At 33.7% G+C, this 20,885-nt stretch overlaps 1 protein-coding gene across 1 annotated transcript in view; it reads right to left on the bottom strand.

Annotated features, from left to right (window-relative positions):
• Positions 1–20,885, bottom strand: part of NAALADL2 (N-acetylated alpha-linked acidic dipeptidase like 2) — a 1,375,347-nt gene that overhangs the window by 1,248,477 nt on the left and 105,985 nt on the right. The window contains exon 3 of the mRNA XM_063602605.1: positions 18,121–18,189. The gene's annotated coding sequence lies outside the window, so the exon portion shown is untranslated. The remainder of the gene's footprint in view (positions 1–18,120; positions 18,190–20,885) is intronic.

Here is a 20,885-nt window from a genome sequence, read left to right as displayed (position 1 = left end):
GATTCAGAAAAATAAAAATATTGGTTCCTACCCATATGGACTTACAGTCTCAGTGGCTGATAAGACCGATAAAAAACAGACATATCCCAGATATATATACATATATCAGTACTAGTAAAATCACAAAAAAAGACACAGCTTCATTCACTGAATAGTTAAAGCATGATTTTATGTGTGGCTCATTCAGCAATTAATCATGCATTGCCTTCTTACAGCCCTTTCCCAGTTGTCCTTCCTTTTTTATTTGTACTGATACTAAAGCACTTAATTCAATATAGCTTTTCATATATGTATGTGTTATTCTCTTTCTTCATGACAGGAACCATATTTCATGGGCAAGCAATATGGTGTGGTGAAAAGACTTTCTGAAACAGATTCAGAAATAACAGTTCTAATTCTAAACTGAGTTGCTATTCCACTAACAAAACTTTCTTCTACTTCTAAAAATTACGTCTCATAATAATGAGATCACCTGTAATGGTGATCTTTACAAAGTATGTATTCAATCAATATGTATGTAATTAATTAAGTTATTAATTTGTGATATCAATAAATAGAAAGTGTTGATAGAGGACAGAAAAATAGATTAGTATGTCTGCGAACAATAAATCCAAACAAATCTATTTGTTTTTCCCAAAGAAGAAATAAACTGTGGCTCACAAATGACATGAATACTTAAAATATCCTCACAGGTAGACACTACCTACACCATAATTCTACTGTTTTATTGATTTATGCCTGAAAATAGCTATAAATACTCATTTCCAACACATAGAAATAATATTAAACAAATAGAGAGGTGGTAATTTTTATTTTATGCTTTGCTTTCTGTGGTAGAGTTTCTGTGACCTTCTAATGAAAACATTCAAAAGACAAAATCTTGCAATTATCTCTGTATTAATAATAATGATAATAATAACTATCACTATTTCATTTTTTGGGAGACTACTGGGTACCAGGTACTACATAAGATTCTTTTCTTTCCATTTAATACTTACATTAACACTAGTATCCTCATCTTATAAATGACAAAACTGATATTCAGAAACACTAAACAACTGACCTATGATCATATCGACTTATTTATTTTTAAAAGGAAGTATGATTTAAAACTAGGCCTGAGTCATTTGACTATAACAGATTGCCTTCTGATACTATCATAAAATTTGTAACTCATTTTGTATTATTGAATTAAATAGGTAACATTCTCAAAACAATTACAGGTATGATGATACTTGATATGCACTAAAATTTGCAAGTCAGGTAGGTATAAATAATATGACTAGGGAAAATGCTCTAATTAGAATTTCAGTGCCTAATGTTTAGATATAATTGAAAAAAATTATATTGAAAAAATTTGTTTACTTTATAAACATAAAGTCTATATCTACTTTTAAACTGCTAATGAGTATTAAAAATTAAATGTTATGCAAATAAATCCAATATTGATTTTAAAGATATGAACTATTATTTAAAATTACTTAAAATATGTATATATGTACACATTACATTTCCAATTTTATTAAATGTAAAACATAATAAAAATTTTAATAACATGAAATGTCATAACTCATGTCCAACCAGAATATCTATTATCGTCTCTGAAGATGTAGCTAAAATATTGAATTGTGTCATAACCTATCCCTGATATGGATTATTTCTGCTATGTCTCTCTTGCATTCTAGAATGAGAAGCTAAGACATTATATGCATAGTAGTATGATAAGCCCAATTTTTCAATTTATAAATTAGATGACTATTGAAATGGCCACAACAGTGTCAGCATCTTTGATATATACTTATCTAAGCAGAATTTAAAGTTGGAAAAAAAATCTATCATCAATAAAACATACCTTTTGTTTTGTGGTTTTCTTAAAAAAATTAATCATGGACCACTCAAATGCTACAACAGACTCCCCAAACACCAGCGATTTGAAAAGAAAAAATAAACAGAACTTTTAGAAATAAAAAAATAATAATTGAAAATGAAATGAGGAAAACTTTTAAAAACAGATTAAACAGAACTGAAGAAAGAATCAGTGAAGAGAAACAGAGTGAAGAAATTAAGTAGTTGGAGCACAGATCATAAACAAGATAGAAAAATAAGGGAAAAAATTAAAGACATAAAATATGGAATGAGGGAAATTAAGATAACTTTAAACAGAGAATGAGAAGTGGAGTGTGAAAAAAAGGAAAAACAGTCTATAAATGAAGAGAAATGACTAAAAAATGTCCAACTGGTGAAAGCAATTAAAAGAATACATGCTTAGGCACATCATGGTAAAACTGCAGATAACCAGGTAAAAAGAGGAGGTGAAAAGCAGCTTAGAGGAAAAAAGACAAATAAAGCCTCACCTCACTGGTAACAAACTCCTTCACATCAGTAATAGAACTCAGAAAACTACAAAATATTATCCTCAAAGTGCTGAACAATTGTGTCTGAATAAACTGTATTTCTAGAATGAAAGTTAAATCTACAAAAATATCTGTATTTAATAATAATAATTTCTAAATGGAAGGGATTTTATTGAAAAATGAAAATTAAAAAATTAAGTCACAAGAGTGATCAGATCCAAGTGTTCCAAGATCCTAGTACTACAATTTAACTTTAGACTTCAACTATATATGATACATTTCAAGAGTAACCACTAAAATTATAAAGGGCATAAATTCCAAAACAGAAGATGGAGAAAATGGAATACAAAACAAGACATGCAAAATTTGGTCAATTCAAAATGAAGAAAAAAGACACAAAAAAGTAGGGCATATAGACAGATAAAAAAGACATAGTAAGACAAATAACAATAGTCAAAATAAATATGGATGTAATAATTCTTCAGCTATACAAAAGGAAATGTCTGATGGGATATTTTTTAGACTCTAGTTATACTAAAATCCAAATTGACATCGCCAAATGCTGCTGAGGATGTGAATTAACAGAAACTTTCACCCATTCGTGGTAGAAATACAAAATGGTACAGACACCTCAGAAGACAATTTAGCAGTTTCTTACAAAACTAAACAAAATCTTAACAAATCCAGCAATCCCAATCTTTAGCATTCACCCCAAATGAGTTGAAAACTCATATTCACACAAAAACCTGCACATGAATGTTTTTTAGCAGCTTTATTAACAATTACCAAAACTTGAAAACAACCAAGATATCCTTCAGTAAGTGAGTCGATAAACAAACTGGAACACTTATAAAATGTAATACTGTTCAGAAATAAAGATAGATGAGCTATTAAACCATAAAACGACATGGAGAAAACTTAAGTACATATATCTAAATGAAAGAAGACAATCTTAAAAGGTTACATTCTGATTATTTCAACTACATGATGTTCTGGAAAAGGCATAACTATGGACGGTAAAAAAATCAGTGATTGCCAAGGATTTGGGGGAAGGGAGGCAAGAAAGAAACATAAAGCACAGGAGATTTTTAGGACATCAAAACTATTCTGTGTGGTATTGCAATGGTGGCTACATGTCATCATACATGTTTCAAAACCCATAGAATGTACAATACAAAGAAAATCCTAATGTAATCTATAGACTTTAGTTAAGATTAATAATACTGAATCAATATTGGCTCATCAATTGTAACAAATATATCATACTAATACAAGATGTTAATAATAGGGCAAACAAGGGGGGATGGTGGTGAGGGTGTATATGCAAACCCTGTATTTTCTTCTGAATTGTCCTGTAAAATTGGAAAATTCAGAAGAAATTGGAATTTGCATATACCCTCTAAAACTGCTCAAAAAACAGTCTATCAATTTTCTTAAAAAACTGTAAAAATAAATGAATATGACATTTTTAATACCAAAAATTCACCTATAGAGACTCAAAAGAAATGTAAAACATACACTTTTGAAAGTCTGTAGAGAAATGGGAAAAAAAAGATATATAAAGCAAACAGAAACCAAAGGAAATCTGAAATACCCAAATACATTTCAGACAAGATATAATTAAATTGCTACTAGAGATTAGAAGGACAATTTTGTTATAATAAATCACTAAATCCATTAGGAATATATAACAATTCTCAATTGTATGTGCATAATTTAAAAGTCCCAAAATATATAAAGAACAAGCCGAGAAAAATAGAAAAATTAATAAATCAAAACCATTAAAACAGACTGACACACCACTTTGAAATACTATTAGGTTACTTAGACAAAATTCACGGCTATAGAAATGTATAACAATAAAATTAACAAAATTAATTTCATGTACATCACTAAACCATACAATCACTAATTAGAGAATACACATTCTTTTCAAGCACTGTAGGGTCCCCCAGGTTTCCACGCCCTCTAGGTCCTCCAGGTCTCCATCCCTACCTTGTTACCCTCACTGACATCCTCCTCCTTTTATTCTGTGTCCTAACTTAGAAAGATTAAATGCCTTGATTACTCTGTGACCTTGCCAGCCGCATGTTTTTTCCCAAAGGATGTAAACCAATCCAGAGCCTTGAACATTCCCAGGCACTGATAAAGCTATTCAGGTTGAGGCTCAAAAACACTAAGAGATTAAAATCTTGCTAAATACGTAGAAAGTACCCCTCCAACCCAACTAGCCCCCCGGCTACTGAGCCAAAATCCTTAAACTCATATGAATCTTATATGAACTCCATTACCCCATTACCAACTCCCTAACTTTGGTCGGGCATACCTACGTAGAACATCTTTGCCTTGCTATCTGACTGGAGGACTGTGCAGCACGCTGTAAGTTTCCCTGTGCTTTAGACAGATCACCCTAGTGTTCAGTGCTTATTTCTTTGGAATTCCAATCAGCCCCATCTACAGAAGATTTAAAGTAGTACTTTGCAGGAACTCTCTTGCAGCCAGTCTTGAGGTGACTCTTACGACGGGTTTCATCAAACAGAAAAAGCAAACATAATATGAATGAATATTGACCGTATTCTAGGCCAAAAACTAAGTCTTGAAAAATTTCAAAACCTATGAAGACAGATCACCTTCTCTGATCAGAATGTAATTAAATCACAAGTTTGTAAACACAAACAAACGTACAAACATACATTTTAAAAACACGTAAATAACTTAGGGATCAGAAAATAAATTAATCATAATGGAAATTTTAAAATACTTAGAAGCAAATAATAATAAGAATACTACAAATAATAACTTGTAAAACATCATTAACTTAGTATCTAGAATGACATTGTAAGTTTAAATGCTATATCAGTCTTAAGTTTTATCTAGGTGCCTCTGAATAAATTAATCCAAATAAATCTTTCTACTCTTCACAATAAAAATTCCCACATTTTTAAGAGTATGATTTGAGTTTTATAGTTATTGATGGTTTATGAAATCATATTAATATATTTTAATTTTTATCTCATAAAATTTCTAAGAGTTCAAAGAAATTTCTAAACTTCTTTGTTCCTGAAATTTTTCTTTTAAAATATTTTTGATATCACCAAAAGGTTTATAGCATATACCTATAAATATCTGGAGAAGAAATAAACATGCTAAAGATATATTTAATAGACAGCATCATGAAATTATTGTAGGTTAAGCATTTATAAACAAGAAACTCATCTTCAAATAAAAGAAAAAAATCTTAATTTTATAGATACTCTTTCATGTGGAAAATCCAGTGGAAAATGAAGAAAATTAACAAAATCATTTCAGCCAAAACAATATATTGCTTAAATGACTACTTAAATCTGCTTTGAAAACTGCTATGTCACAAAAAACTAAATTGTTGTTACATCTTAAAGTATTTATTACTGAGTCATCCAGAAATATAACTTTGTGTTCATGTGTGAAATTTAGCTAGATCTGAAGATAAATACTTTAAAGAGTTACTTTTAATTCCCAACTATTTTCAGAAAGGTCAAATGGTGACTCTTTATAGTGAGCACAATAAAACAACTTCCATATTATTATTACTAAATATAATGTTTACATATATATCAACTTTTACAGAAGGTCTCGTGACAGAATATCATGATTTTGTTTGGCATCACAAGATGAAAAACAAAATTGTACGCTCCTGTCATAATTGCTTCTCCTTGCATAGTTCCAGTAGACAATATTTACGTAGACTACAATAAGAAATGGAGTCCAGCAAGGTGGCAATATTGTGGTCCTGCTCATAGACAACTATGCAAAAAGAATGCCAATATATGACTGATTCAAAAATTAATAAAATTAAAGCACACAGATATAAACATAAATTTAAAATTACAGTTCTACCGTAGTCTGGATATCTTACTCTACCACTTTGTCATTTCTACAGCTCCACAAAAAATTTTTTCTATTTTTCACATATTACTCTTTTTCTATCCCCTCTGTTTTAAATTAGTGCTTCAAAAATCTCTTTAAGTGATCTAAAAATATTACCATATCAATAGCACACCTTTAAGGCTACTGGTATTTTAAATTACAAACTAATTAACATTTTCTTTCACAATCTCAAAGCATCAAACTTGTATGAATAGGTTTAATCATAAAACTCCAAATTACTTGGTGCTTTAAAATGCCTTCTTCCTATAATGCCTAATAGTTGAGTTAAGTAGAAAATTATAAATGTAATTAGTTAAATATAGTACTGAAATTACAAAGATATAATTTGAAATGATAGAATCCTGCTGTCAACATAAAATATTTTAAGCATGAAATAATATTTCTGTATTCACTAAAATGCATCTTTTAAAAATAATTTAGTAGGTTCTTTTAATATTAAAAATTTAGTTATAGTGCTTATTTTTCACATAGCTGTAGAAAAATATTTTGAAAATAGGATTATGGAAGAATTTTCCAGAATTGACAAAGAACTTTTTTACAAAAATAAAATTTCCGAAATGCACTTGAAGAGCTATACTTTAAGTCCAACTTATTAAAGAGAAAATGTCAGCACAGGATATATATAAAGCATTTTTTAAAATAATGTGACAGCATCATAATTCTCTTTGATTTGTAAAAGTAATTGAACACATTTTCTACCAGTGTGACCACTGATCTTCACTGCAAATGGTGAGAAAGATTCTCTGCTTGGCATCTCTAGTCAGGCTTCTGATTCTTCTGCTAGGCCCATCTCTGCACTTCCTTCCAAATTCAGTTGCAGCAAACAACTTTGCTAAGTCAGTTTAGCAAGAATCCTCTACCCTCAATATCTGATTATCCTCTCTACTTGATCAGGTTCCTCATCCTTCGTCACTCCTTAGGTGATGTGTGACCACCCTGGCCTGAGTTAAGTAAGAATCCTGTGGCCCGGCATGGTGGCTCATGGCGGTAATCTCAGCACTTTGGGAGGCCGAGGAGGGCGGATCACAAGGTCAGGAGATCGAGACCATTCTGACCAATATGGTGAAACCCTGTTTCTACTAAAAATACAAAAAAATTAGCTGGGCATGGTGGCACGTGCCTGTAATCCCAGCTACTCGGAGGGCTGAGATAGGAGAATAGCTTGAACCAGGGCGTCAGAGGTTGCAGTGAGCCAAGATCGCACCACTGCACTCCAGCCTGGTGACAGAGCGAGACTCTTTCCAAAAAAAAAAAAAAAAAGAATCCTATTAAGTCAGTTTAGCTAGAATCCCTCTTACTTCCATATTTCCTCTTAGTAATTTTCCATCCACTGATCACCCTGCTCTTGGGTTATAAATTTACCACTTACCCATTCTGTATTCAAAGTTAAGCCTAATCTCTCTTCCCCACTACAAGACCTTGCTATAGTTGTTCCTATACCTATCACCATTGTCCTGAATTAAGCCTCCTGTGCTTTAACAGGTGTTACTTAAAAGTTGTTTCCTTAACAATGGTAAATTGCTTTATGTTAGTCTATTACAGGATTTCTTTGAAATGGTGCTGTTTGAGAGCTTTTATCTCAGTGATGGTTGCACAGGGACAAAGAGAGATTTTTCAGTGTTCTAGACCAGAATAGCACCTGAAACCAGACTAAGATACCAAATAAAAAATCACAATTTACCAGATAACCTTCAGTATGAGAGGGAGAGGACATAAATTGCTAGAAAAAAGGCACACGGTAAAGTTCCAGAGAAATAAATAAAGTCTCTAACAGCCAAAGCCAGGTCCCAGGTGAACTGGAAACACTAAAGGTAATTACAAAAACCATCAATCAAAATACAGTAGAATATTAAAATAATTTTTCACAGCTAAGCTCTCAAAAAGGTTTGCAAGTTTATAAAACTATTATCCATCTAAAATTTTTTTAGCTACTCCTGTATTCCAGTCACTGAAGATAAAGCATGAAGAAAAAGTCAGTATCTGCCCTCAAAGAACTTTCTGTTGAGTGACTAAAGCAACTACATTCTTTTTAGGCTCTACTTTGCATTAGCTGTGCAGACATTTACAAGTTACTCATTTTCTCTAAATTATCAAGTCCTAGTCTGTTCAATGAGAATTAAGTACTTGCCCTGTCATCTTTTGTACCTATTGTCATTAAGGCTATGCAGTCCATGACTTAATTTCTCCTTTTGGATTTTTAATTAAGATACAACTTTATATTTGGATGTGAACATTGTAAAAGCAGGAAAAATCAAAAGGTAAGTATCCTAAGGGCAGTAACAGTCTCTACATCTCATCTATAATGTATCACTATTGAAGGCTAGAGACAAAAGTAATTAAAAAGAACCTCATTGATCCACACAGACCAGGAAACATCTATCTAAAACTTAAAATTCTAATAACTAGATAATTAAAAATTATTTCTGAAATTATATAGTACATCTTCCTATTTAAGACGTAAGAAAGAAGAAAACTCAATTTTGGAAAGGTAAAAATGATCTGCTCAAAGACACAACGTGTCAGTGGTAGAGTCGGAGCTGATTCCGTGTACAATGCATTACAAGGTAGTGCAATGGATTGAATGTTGTGTCTTCCTCAAAATTCATTCCTTGAAATCTTAATCCTCAATGTGACAGTATTAGTAGGTAGGGCCTTTGGGAGGGAATTAGGACATAAAGGTGGAGCCCTCATAAATGGAATTACCACCCTTATAAAAGGGACCCTCCTGCCTTCTTTCCATCATACAACAGGCATAAAACAAGAAAATGTCAGTCTCTAACAAAGAAGAGGGCCCTCACCAGAAGCTAATTATGCTGGCAACCTAATTTCAGACTTCTAGCCTCCAGAACTGTGAGAAATAAATTTCTGTTGCTAATAGGTCACCCAGTCTATAGTATTTTGTTATAGCAGCCCAAGCTGACTAAGGCACAGCGTGGAGGCTAAAGCAACTCCATCTTGCACGATAATCTGCCATGCTGACTTCTGATTAACCCCAGTTTCAGGAATTCCTCTAAAATTTCTACTTTATCTACTGTTAAGAGCAGTACTTACCATAAATCCTGCCCTTAAGCAGATTACTTCAATTGTCTTGCAAATTCCTTCTGAAGCATATATAATCTTTCACAATGGTATGGTGGGGGTAGGGGGTGGTAATGGTGCAGGGATTCACCATCTTGTCTTGCCAACACCAAGGTATGGCTTCTGTTTGTAAGTCCCTATTAATTGTTTGAGAAACTAGATTTGTCAGCCTTTTTCTTTGGCCTCTCAGTTTCCTCTTTGGGATTAAGTTTGCATAGACCTGCTCACCGTGAAATACACAGGGTCTCCCGATATCTGATTTAGCACCCTTTCCAGGGATAACAAGCAAATGGTCTGTCATAGCCACTTTCAAATCCAAGATAAAAGTCACTAATCTTTCCCTTGGGTTACATGAACCCAAGCTTTATGTAACAATCATTCTGAACTGAATGTCCCAGGGAGCCACTTCTAATTGATCAGATTTGAAAGGCAATTCTATTTTATGTCATATTTTCATGTATACAGAACTGCAGCAAGTGGAGGGGAAGCAGTTGCTTCTTTCAGCATATTCTCCAAAAGTCACAAATTTTCAGGAACTTGGGGAAGGTACATGTTGGCAAAATGTTTGATAAACTGATGAAATTGCGTTCTAGCAGAAATCCCCAACCCTCAGGCCATGGACCAGGATCAGTCCATGGCCTGTTAGGAAAAAGCCACACAGCAGGAGGTGAACAGCAGCTAAGTGAGCAAAGCTTCATCTGTATTTACAGCCCCTCCCCATCGCTGGCATTATGGCCTGAGCTTCTCCCCCTGCCAGATCAGCGGCAGCGTTAGACTTTCAGGGGAGCACGAACCCTATTGTGAACTGCACATGTGAGGGATCTAGATTGTGTGCCCCTCATGAGAATCTAGTGCCTGATAATCTGTCACTGTCTCCCATCACCCCCAGATGGGACCGTCTAGTTGCAGGAAAACAAGCTCAGGGCTCCCACTGATTGAAGATTATGATGAGTTGTAAAATTATTTCATTATATATATTACAATGTAATAATAATAGGAATGCACTTGAATCATCCTAAAACCATCCCCCCCATACCCAGTCTGTGGAAAAACTGTCTTCCACAAAACTAGTCCCTGGTCACAAAAAGGTTGGGGACCACTGTGCTAGAGGAAACAAGCACAGTAGAAATTAGGAGACTACAGGAAAGACTTACCCAGCAGGCCTAACTGCTATCCCTTGAAAAGCCTGCTTACAACTTTGGCCCTTGACTGGCATCTGGAAACTTGGATATCAGAAGTGTTCCCATTATTCTTAGAACTTGAAGGAGTGGGCTCACTGTGCCTAAACTGATTGCATAAACAATATAGTTTATGCTGAATACTTGCTTTTCTTCTGAGAGTCTGGAATTTTGGTACATGCCAGGCAGAAGGTGCCTCCCTGACCACCCCCCAGTAAAAATCTTGGGTGCAGAGCCTCTAAGAAGTTTCACTGGTTAACATTTCACATTTGATGTCACAAATCATTGCTGGAGGAATTAAGTGCTTCCTGTTTGACTCCACTAGAAGGCTCTGGAAGTTTGTGCGTGGTTTCCCCATACACCCTTTCTTTTCACTGTAATAGCTCATAACATGAGGATGACTATATGCTGGGTCTGGTGAGTCCACCTAGCAAATCATCAAACTTCGGGGTGTTATTGGGGCCCTCCTGACAAAGATACATTTAAAGAAGAACAAAAAAAACAGTTCTAGTAGTGCAGACTCCTACAGACGACTACCTCATGATGTTAAAAATCAGCTAGGAACAGTAGTAACTGGATGAAAATATTTCTCCATGAGCAGATTAACAAACAAGAAAAACTAGTTGCATATTTGCTGAAATCCTAATACAGCTGTACCTCTTAAAGGAGTCTATTATATTAAAAATTTTCCATTGCAAAAAAAGAATTCAAGAAAATGATCCCCAGAGTTTAAAAAGATACCTCAAATATTAACATAGATATTTATGATATTAATAAAACACATCAAAAGTGTAACAGACCCCTGAGATATTAAAAAAGTTTTTACAAAAGATATTTCATGAGATGAAATGACTAAAAAGCAGCTAAATTTTTATGTTCACAGTGCTATATAATATTCATAGTAGTTTAAAAATAAAGTTGTATCTTTTTAAGTCAAGGTTTTTGTGGCATGTAGGTCAACTATTTCGTGTAGGTCAATGATTAAGAAAATCGAGTTTTTATTATTAGAGTAAAAAGGCCGAAACAGAATGCATAATTTGTAACATGTTTTAATCATTATTAATATTCTAACAAATATAAAAATACACAGCTTTGAATGTTGTTTTTGTATAGCAATTACACGTTGTCATATAATAAAAATATATTTCTGTAAAAATGTAGCTGGGCACGGTGGCTCAAGCCTGTAATCCCAGCACTTTGGGAGGCCAAGGAGGGAGGACTGCTTGAAGCAAGGAGATCAAGACAAGCCTGAACAATTCATGGTGAGACCCCATCTCTATAAAACATTAAAAAGAAATTGGTGAAGCATGATTATGTGTACCTGTAGTCCTAGCTACACAGAAGGCTGAGGTGGGAGGATTGCTGGAGCCCAGGAGTTTGAGGCTGCAGTAAGCCATGATTGTGCCACTGCACTCCAACCTGGGTGACAAAGCAAGACTCTGTTTCTAGAAAAAAAAAATGAATTTTAAAATCTACTAAAATTATCCAATGTCTGACTCTTTGCATTGCAAGAACACATATTCTTAAAAACTGAGCTTCACAGCTTGCTCTCCTTAATGTAAATTATTTCCTGAGGGAAATAATATGCAATTCTATAAGTTGTGTATTAAGAAGGACAACTGCTAGATTTTAAAGCCAGATCAATATTTTCCAACGTTGTTTTTTTTTTTAAACCAAGAGAATGCATTCTTTTCTACTTAAGAAACACGTCAAAATGTTTTTCACAATGAAAGGAAGCAAGCAAAAGAAAAAAAACGTTAACTCTTTTTCTGATGATATTAAATATTCAAATGGGAAAGATTAATACTTCGAAAATCTAAGGCAAAAGAACAGAACTGCTACACATACTTGCTAAAGATGTGAAAAAATTCAGCATCAGTCTCCTAGATATCCAGGATCTTTACTCATATAAGGATAAAACAAGAGTAGATAGTAAACTCATTTAGGTGGCAAATCATTCCACTTCCCATCATGGCCCATGACAGGGAATAGAATAATGAGCAGTTTGAGGTTAGGGCTCAGTTCACACAAAGATTCCTTTTCCTGACATCTAAACTGAATGTAATCACCCAGCACTTTAAATTCGTGTGATATTAAAAGAAAAGTTATGGTTTTATACCAACATCTATATCTGTATGTATGAATTCTAACCATTATAGATAGTACTAGAAGAAACACACTCACGTGCACATGCGCGCGCGCGCGTGTATATACACACACACACACACACACACACACACACACACACACACACACGGAGGATAAGGCTTCTCTCTAAGCATATACCAAAAGCAAATAACATCGATGGGGTGGTGGAAAACACAACCCCCAAATACAGCACCTCAGAAATTGAGAAAATAGCGGAAACAGGAAGGTCACACTATGACCTCTCACACTTTTCCTCTGAGAACTGGCCATAAAAGAATTATCTGACCTGAAAGTAGGTAATAAGATCCTCATTCTAGAGAAGTCATCCCCTATACCCAGAAGGATGGAATGGCTCATAGAAAGGCCAAGAAGAATCTGAACAAAGAGGTCTTGCTCAGTTCCTCCCCAGTTTATTACCATCAGATCACACCCTTTTGTACTCCAATCATACTTCTGCACAACTGTTCAAAAAACTGAATTTTTGGCCAGGCAAGGAGGCTCATGTCTGTAATCCCAGCACTTTGGGAGGCCAAGGCCGGCGGACCGCCAGAGGTCAGGAGTTGGAAATCAGCCTGGCCAACATTCCGAAACCCCTTCTCTACTAAAAATACAAAAATTAGTGGGGTGTGGCGGTGGGCGCCTGTAATCCCAGCTACTCGGGAGACTGAGGCAGGAGAATCGCTTGAATCCAGGAGGCGGAGGTTGCAGTGGGCCAAGATCGCGCCATTGCACTCCAGGCTGGGCGACAAGAGTGAGACTCTCTCAAAAAAATAATAATAATTTCCCTGTGGCTTTGGGTCTGTCTGAAGATTTCAGTGTCTCATAAAACTTATATTAAATAAATTTGTTATGCTTTTCTCTTTTTGTTGTGTGTTTCCTTATAGGGGTATCAGCCATGAAACTTGCAATGAGTAAGGAAAAGATACTATTTTTTCTCCCTGCTATGGTCTGAATATTTTCGTCCTCCCAAAATTCATATGTAGAAAGCTAATCTCCAGTGCAACAATAATAAGAGCTGGGCCTTTAGTAGGTGACTAGGTCATGAGGGCAGAGCCCTAATGAATAGGATTATACCCTTGTAAAAAGAAACTCAAAGGAGATTGTTCGCCCCTTCCACTATGTGAAGAAACATAGAAGAACACCATCTATGAGAAATGGGACTTCACAAGACACAGAATCTTCTGGCTACTTGATCTGGACCTTCCCAGCCTCTAGAACTGTGAGTAAAAATTTCGATTGTTTATAAATTGCCCAGTCTAAAATATTTTGCCCCAAATTTACTAAGACAATTCCCTATAACATAAAGGAAAAAAATTATTGGTATATATGACTACAAAAAATTTTTTGAATTGCATACCATAAATACAGAAGTGTGAACTGGTACAATCTTTTATGGAGAAAAGTACAACAATACTTTAAAACACCCTCACAAATGTACATATTTTTTAATTTATCAGTACTATTTCTATGAAATTATTTTAAATGAATAATAAATGACATGCTTCATAGATTTTTTTAAAAAATTGTCACATTTTAACAATGGAGGAAACATTAAAAGGTGGGAAAGAAGAAAGGAAGGAGGGGAGAAAAGGAAGGAGAAAGAGTAAAGAAAAGGCAGGGAATGGGAGGGCAGTGAAGAGAAGGGAAGGGAAGAAAAAGAGAAAGGGGTGTCGATGTTCAACAATAAGCACTTAGATAAATTGTATAATTCATTTCACAGTATATTTATTAAATTTCACCATTAAACTGTTATAAATGAATATTTAATAATATTGAAAAATATTCATGATCTATTACTACCTTTAAAAAATCAAGTTACAAAACCATTAGAGATATGATACTATTTTGTTTATGTGTAAAGCTTTTATTAAAGGCTAAGTACACATAATGGGTGGTGGAAGAATGGTTAATTTTTCATTTTTTTCTTTTGTTTTCTAGACAAAATATAAATATTTTAAAAGATATTTATAAAATATAATGTGAGCATTATCCAAAGACAAAAGGCTAGTAGTCACATCCAATTGTATAATTTCATCAACAATGTCAGTTCTGACTTCTTTAAAACAGAAATTTCTACTTTACCTAGAAACTATGACATGGAGAACATTATTAGCTAAATTAAAATGACCACATTTAGCTAACAGTTTATATTATGCTTCAAGATAGAATTACCTAACACTCATCTGAAAGCAGCACCTTTAAATGTAAAACAAAAAAATTACCCATTACTAAAATGAATGTACAAAGGAAAGCGCAGACTGTTCATTTCCTGAATTAATCACAAGAAATGGAAAACGACTCTAACTCCAAACCACATATACTCAACTTTTTCAAGAATTTTTTCATTCCCAGATGAAATCAAGGGAAGAATTTTTCTTCTTAATGTGCTACTTGAAGTACCATGGAGCTAAGTGTCCTAGATGAAGATATATACATCAAATGTTAAAGATGATTATAACTCATTAAATCTAATTCCCACCTAAACATACGTGGAATGAATTAAGACATGGAACTAAGTTTTTCACTGTCTAAATTTAATGAACGCATATGCATTTACATAAAGCATCAATATAAAGCAACATTATCTTGCTTAATTATTTTTCCTTATAATAAATTTTAGCACATTGTTGAGAACTCATTATAGTCCATAATTCCTTTAAGAACAAAAATGCAGTTTTGCATAGCTTAAGATTATAAGAAACCTATGGTCACTTCCAGTTTTCTTCCGCATAAACTATTAACACCTTTTAGGAGTTTAACTGACCAAATATACAAATCCAGATTTGTTTGGTTTTGCTTTCTTACACATGTCATTGCACTTATGCTTCTAATTATTATAACATTTGCCATTTAATACATTTTTGTCTCTCCTACTCCCAAGTTTAAAATCTATAAAAGCAAGGAATTTGTCTTGCTAATTTTGCATTTCCAACAACATCTACTTTTAAACATAAAACTTTTCCTGTAAGTGCTGAATGAAATAGAATTTAGTTCACTTAGGTAAAACCTGATATATAAAACCCATAGTCAAAAACAACAGTGGAGACACAAAAGTCCACCATTTATTAATCTCATCATCTTTAGCAAAACACAACCTCTTTGGACTTAAAGTTTATAATGTGTAACATATGTCTATAGTCACCTATCTTGCCCCCACTGGTGCCTCAACTAATTAAAGCATGTTAAAAAACACTCAGGAAACTATAAATCACTGTGCAATTACAAGGAATTATTCGGTGCTAACTCCATACATTATTGATTTTTTTTTTTTTTTTTTGAGGCAGGGTCTCACTCTGTCGCCCATGCTGGAGCTCAGTGGCACGATCTCACCTCACTGCAGCCTCAACCTTCAGGGCTCAAATGACCCTCCCACCTCAGCCTCCCGAGTAGCTGGGACTACAGGCCTGTGCCACCACATCCAGCTAATTTTGGTATTTTTTTGTAGAGACAGGATTTCGCCATGTTTCCCAGGCTGGTCTCAAACTCCTGCACTCAGGCAATAGGCCTGCCTCAGCCTCCCAAAGTGCTGAGACTAAAGGCATAAGCCACCACACCCAGCCTATTATTGATTTGTAGTAAAAACTAAATTAATACCTGGTTTCTAGGAATTTATTTGTCAATCTAACTAAAAATTTTAGGCCAAATAGATATGTTTGTCATTAAGAATGTGAAATTTAAAACTATTAATGAAAAACTGATATTTCTTGTATAAAGAGCAGAAATTCTAATATTAGACAATTAGGTTCACATTTCTACTTCATCATTTACTAGTCATGTCAATTAATCTCCCTGAGCATTACCTTCCTGAATTGTATATAGGAGATGCCAACAATAATAAGATCCTTCTCTGAGCTTTCGGAAAAATTATATATGTTATATTTGAAAGTGTTCCAACGATTGGAAGACAATATAGGAAATTTGCTATTATTATTGTCTTACATAGTTAATTATTATAGATTATTGGTATTCATAATAGCCTTCACTAATACGATTAGTATCCACAAGGCACTAGAATGTTGTATGTATATTTTTATGAATCTTCAAAACAACTGTAAAAGAGGAATATTATTCTCATTCTACATAGAAAAAAACTGAAGCTCAAACACTTAAGAAACTTCTCCAAGTATACATAAATGTAGCAGTGGCAGAATTTGACCCAAGGACCGTGGATACCAAAGCCAATGTTCCTTCCACCACATCAGCCTTTCAAAATAGATTTCAGGTATCTTCCACTGAATATCAATAAAACTCAGCATGAAAAAGCTAACCAGTTTTCTATTTCCTGTTATATTAAATGGAAAATATTAGTATGTGTTACACATTAACCTCAATATGCAATTGATTTCATAAAACACATTAAAACTCTTAAGTGGCAAACTACCTTATTAGGATATTAGTTATTAGTAAACTGCTTAAAACATTGCTTTCTGATCACAAAACAATATGGTAGTTAACAGTTGATCTGGATGCAGTAGCATGTGCTTTCTTAGCCTCCACTACACTCAAGAAGCACATGACTTTTGTCAGTCTGAAACATGCCTTTTAGTAAGGCTACACCTGATTCTAACATTCTAACAACTATATCCAGCTCTTTCTCATGAACCATTTTATTTAAAATGATGTGATGGGTTTAAATAAATAACATTTTTCTAATATAAACAATTATCTGAATAACTTATGTGAGGAATATGTACAAAGTCCACAATATCTGGTAATATGTTAGCCATACACTAACCATAGAGTAGCTTGGGGGATGTTTTTACAGGGGATGCCTTATATGTGCTACATTAGCAAACAAAAACTTGGTAGTATCAAATAAAGCACCAACAGAAAACTGAATGAACTTATTTGCATTTAAACACAAGAGCAGAGTGAAAAAATTTAGACTGCTATCTCATCAAAAACAAAGAAAGCATATAATGTTTAAAATGCACAGGGATAGCATTAGAAGATATACCTAATGCTAAATGACGAGTTAATGGGTGCAGCACACCAGCATGGCACATGTATACATATGTAACTAACCTGCACATTGTGCACATGTACCCTAAAACTTAAAGTATAATAATAATAAAATAAAATAAAATAAAATGCACATACACTATGGAATCCTTTACTATTCAAGGCATGTTTTTAGAAGCAATCCATAGTTAATAGATAAAAATATAGAGAACATATAGCAGTCACTTTATCACATACATTTTATGATTATTTAAAATGCTATAAAATTATTAGATTATTTATTTTAAAAGGAAAATAAGTAAACAACTGCCCCCAAAAGATAAACAACTCAATAAACTTTCCTTTCTGAAACGGAATACTCAGTTGGACATATTGTAAGCATACTTTAAACATTTCCTATACCTAATTATAATTAAAGACTTGGTTGAATCTCTGCCTTTATCCTGGATAAAATATCTAAGATAAAAACCTACCTTGTTTTTAATGGTTTTCTTTATAGAAACTAAATTTCATTTAAATTATTCTTTTCTTCCCTCAGCCTCCTAAAAAACAAAAAAGGAAAAAAAATTGCTTATTTAACAAAGGTAAAATATTCTAGCCAAAAGAAAACAAGTCTGTGGCTTTAATTTAATCACCTCTTTTAACTATGTTGCAGAATAATTATGTTGCAGAATCTTTTAACTATGTTAAAATCACTGTAATTAGTAATTAAATTACATAAAAATGACTTTACTTAAAAAAAGTCTAGATACTATACCAATATTAATTACAGGTAATCAGGATGATTTTTCCCCATATTTTTTATTCATAAAACCCCGTTACACACCTCTAACTTTTCTCATGTATAACATTTGTCACTAGGAAACCTTTTTTATTTTTATTTTGGAAAAAATCTTCATTTTGGTGCATAACTTGAATTATTAATATAAAATAAAATTAAGGCATACGCATAAAAGGCACTACTAAAAATTAACAATTGGATTGCTTTTCATTAACATTTAACCAATCTGAAAATTCAAATAAATATGAACACTACATTTGTAAAACAAAGGCCAAACTTAGTAATAAAACAATATGATCTCAATACATTGTCCTGATCTTAGTATAAATAACACTGTTGACAGAGTTCAATTTCTATCAAATGTTTTGGGTATTTTCACAATTTAGACCCAAAGAAAGTATTTTTTTCTTTAAAAGAGACACTGGAAAAAAAAAAAAAAAAAACCACTGTTATGGAATAAATGCTCCCCATCACCGGAACTGTTTGAGTAGAGGCTGGGTTTTGCAGTAAGAGGGGGTCCTGAGAGATTGGCTATGTGACCTGGATGGGGAGGGGATTCCTCCAGTTTGGGGATACTTCTATTCTAATCCCGGTTGTCAATGACATTTCAGTTTTTAAAAGCCAATGATTACCTAAAATTGCTTTTCCCTTACTTCATAAAAAGTAACATTTTAAAACATCATTGCTGAACTTTCAGAGTTAGCATACGCCATAAAATAAGTAACTGTTTGCCCATGTTCCTCCTAGATTGTGACCTCCCTAAGGATGTTAATTTAGTATCTGACATAGTAAGTTACAATTATTGAATAAACAAATGAGAAAGATGCATTCTATTTATTAAAAAGGATAGATTTGCATATTTAATTGACACCAGGTGATTTTATATCAAGCTATCAGTTCCCAGACTCCAGATAAAATCATTGGCACAGAACTTTGCCATAGGCCAAGGAGTCTACATCTGGCTTGGTCATCCTGCTAAACTATCTGCATTTGATTTTATTTTCTGAGTGATTTCACATATCTTATAACAACTCCATCTCAGCTACTCCAGCTCTTAATATATGTCAGATCTGCTCTGTAGTACTAGGAAACCTTTAACAAATGTTTTAAAAACATGTCAGAAAACAGTTCCATTTTCTTTAAAGTTGCATTGTAAATAAAAATACATAAGTTTAAAACATGCATTAGCAAGCCAGACGTGGTGGCTCACACCTGTAATCCTAGCACTTTGACAGGCTAAAGCGGGTGAAACATTTGAGCCCAGGCATTGGAGTCCCCACTGGGCAACATGTTGAAACCCTGTCTCTACAAAAAATACACAAATTAGCTGGGCATGGTGCTGCATGACTGTAATCCCAGCTACTCGGGAGGCTGAGGTGGAAGGATCACCTGAGCCCAGAGAGATTGGGGCTGCAGTGAGCTGTGATCGTGCCACTGCACTCTAGCTTGGACAACAGAGTGAGATCTTGTCTCAAATAATAATAATAATAAAATATATATTAGCAACTTAAATCATATGACAGTTCAATAGTCGTAAGGTATAGAAGATGGGAGAGTCGACTCAGGTAACTGAAGAAAGGAGGCAATAAAAATGACAGGAGTCAGTGCCTTTTCCTAAATTAGAAAATTGTTAATAACAATCCAGTGCAGTAAACAGAGCAATTCTATCCTGTTAGCACCGTTCACAGACGATGATATGAAGGTAGGGAAGAACCAAACAACACTTAGCCTTACTTATTGCCACCAGCAAACTGATGAGATTTTTTTTTCTGTTTTTCTGTCTAAGTGTTTTTAACGACCATATGCTTTTTGTATTTTTAAAGTAATACATACTTTAGAAAATCTAGAAATTGTAGATAAGCATTAGTGAGAACATTTAAATTGTCTATAATTCAATAATGCAGAGACAAAACTATCTGCAGCTTGGTTTATTTTTTTCTAGTTTTTTTTCTGTGCATATGTACATTAATTTGAACCCACTTTATACTGTACTGTGAGTCCAATTCTGCATTCTGTTTTTTCACTTAACACATCAGAAATTCCATATGGTGTGTTATGTACCCTTTAAAAACATAATGTTTAAGAGCTATATAATACTCCATCATACAGTTTCACCAAAATTTATTTAAAGTTCTCCGACTGTATGAATTTAGGCTGTTTCCAATTTTATGTTTACACAGTTCGTAATGAACTAAATGTGGTTTTAACATCTGGTTTCCTTCTTTGGAGAGAACTCTAAAATTAGATGTCTAGATCAGAAGGCAGGAACTTTTTAAAAGCTGTTGATACATACTCCAAATTGCTTTCCAAAAAGATTGCACATATTTACATTTCATTCAGCAATTTATAAAGGTGGTTCCTTTTCACCTCTAGCTTTATGCTGCAAGAACATGATGACATCAGTGAGGTACAAATTGGTGAAGCACTTTAATTCTTTTGTAATTTACTATTTCAACA

The sequence above is a fragment of the Pan paniscus genome, chromosome 2 (assembly GCF_029289425.2).
Source record: "Pan paniscus chromosome 2, NHGRI_mPanPan1-v2.0_pri, whole genome shotgun sequence".
Lineage (NCBI taxonomy): Eukaryota > Metazoa > Chordata > Mammalia > Primates > Hominidae > Pan > Pan paniscus.
The sequence above is the reverse complement of the archived record's forward strand: the minus strand, read 5'-3'. Positions and strand labels throughout refer to the sequence as shown.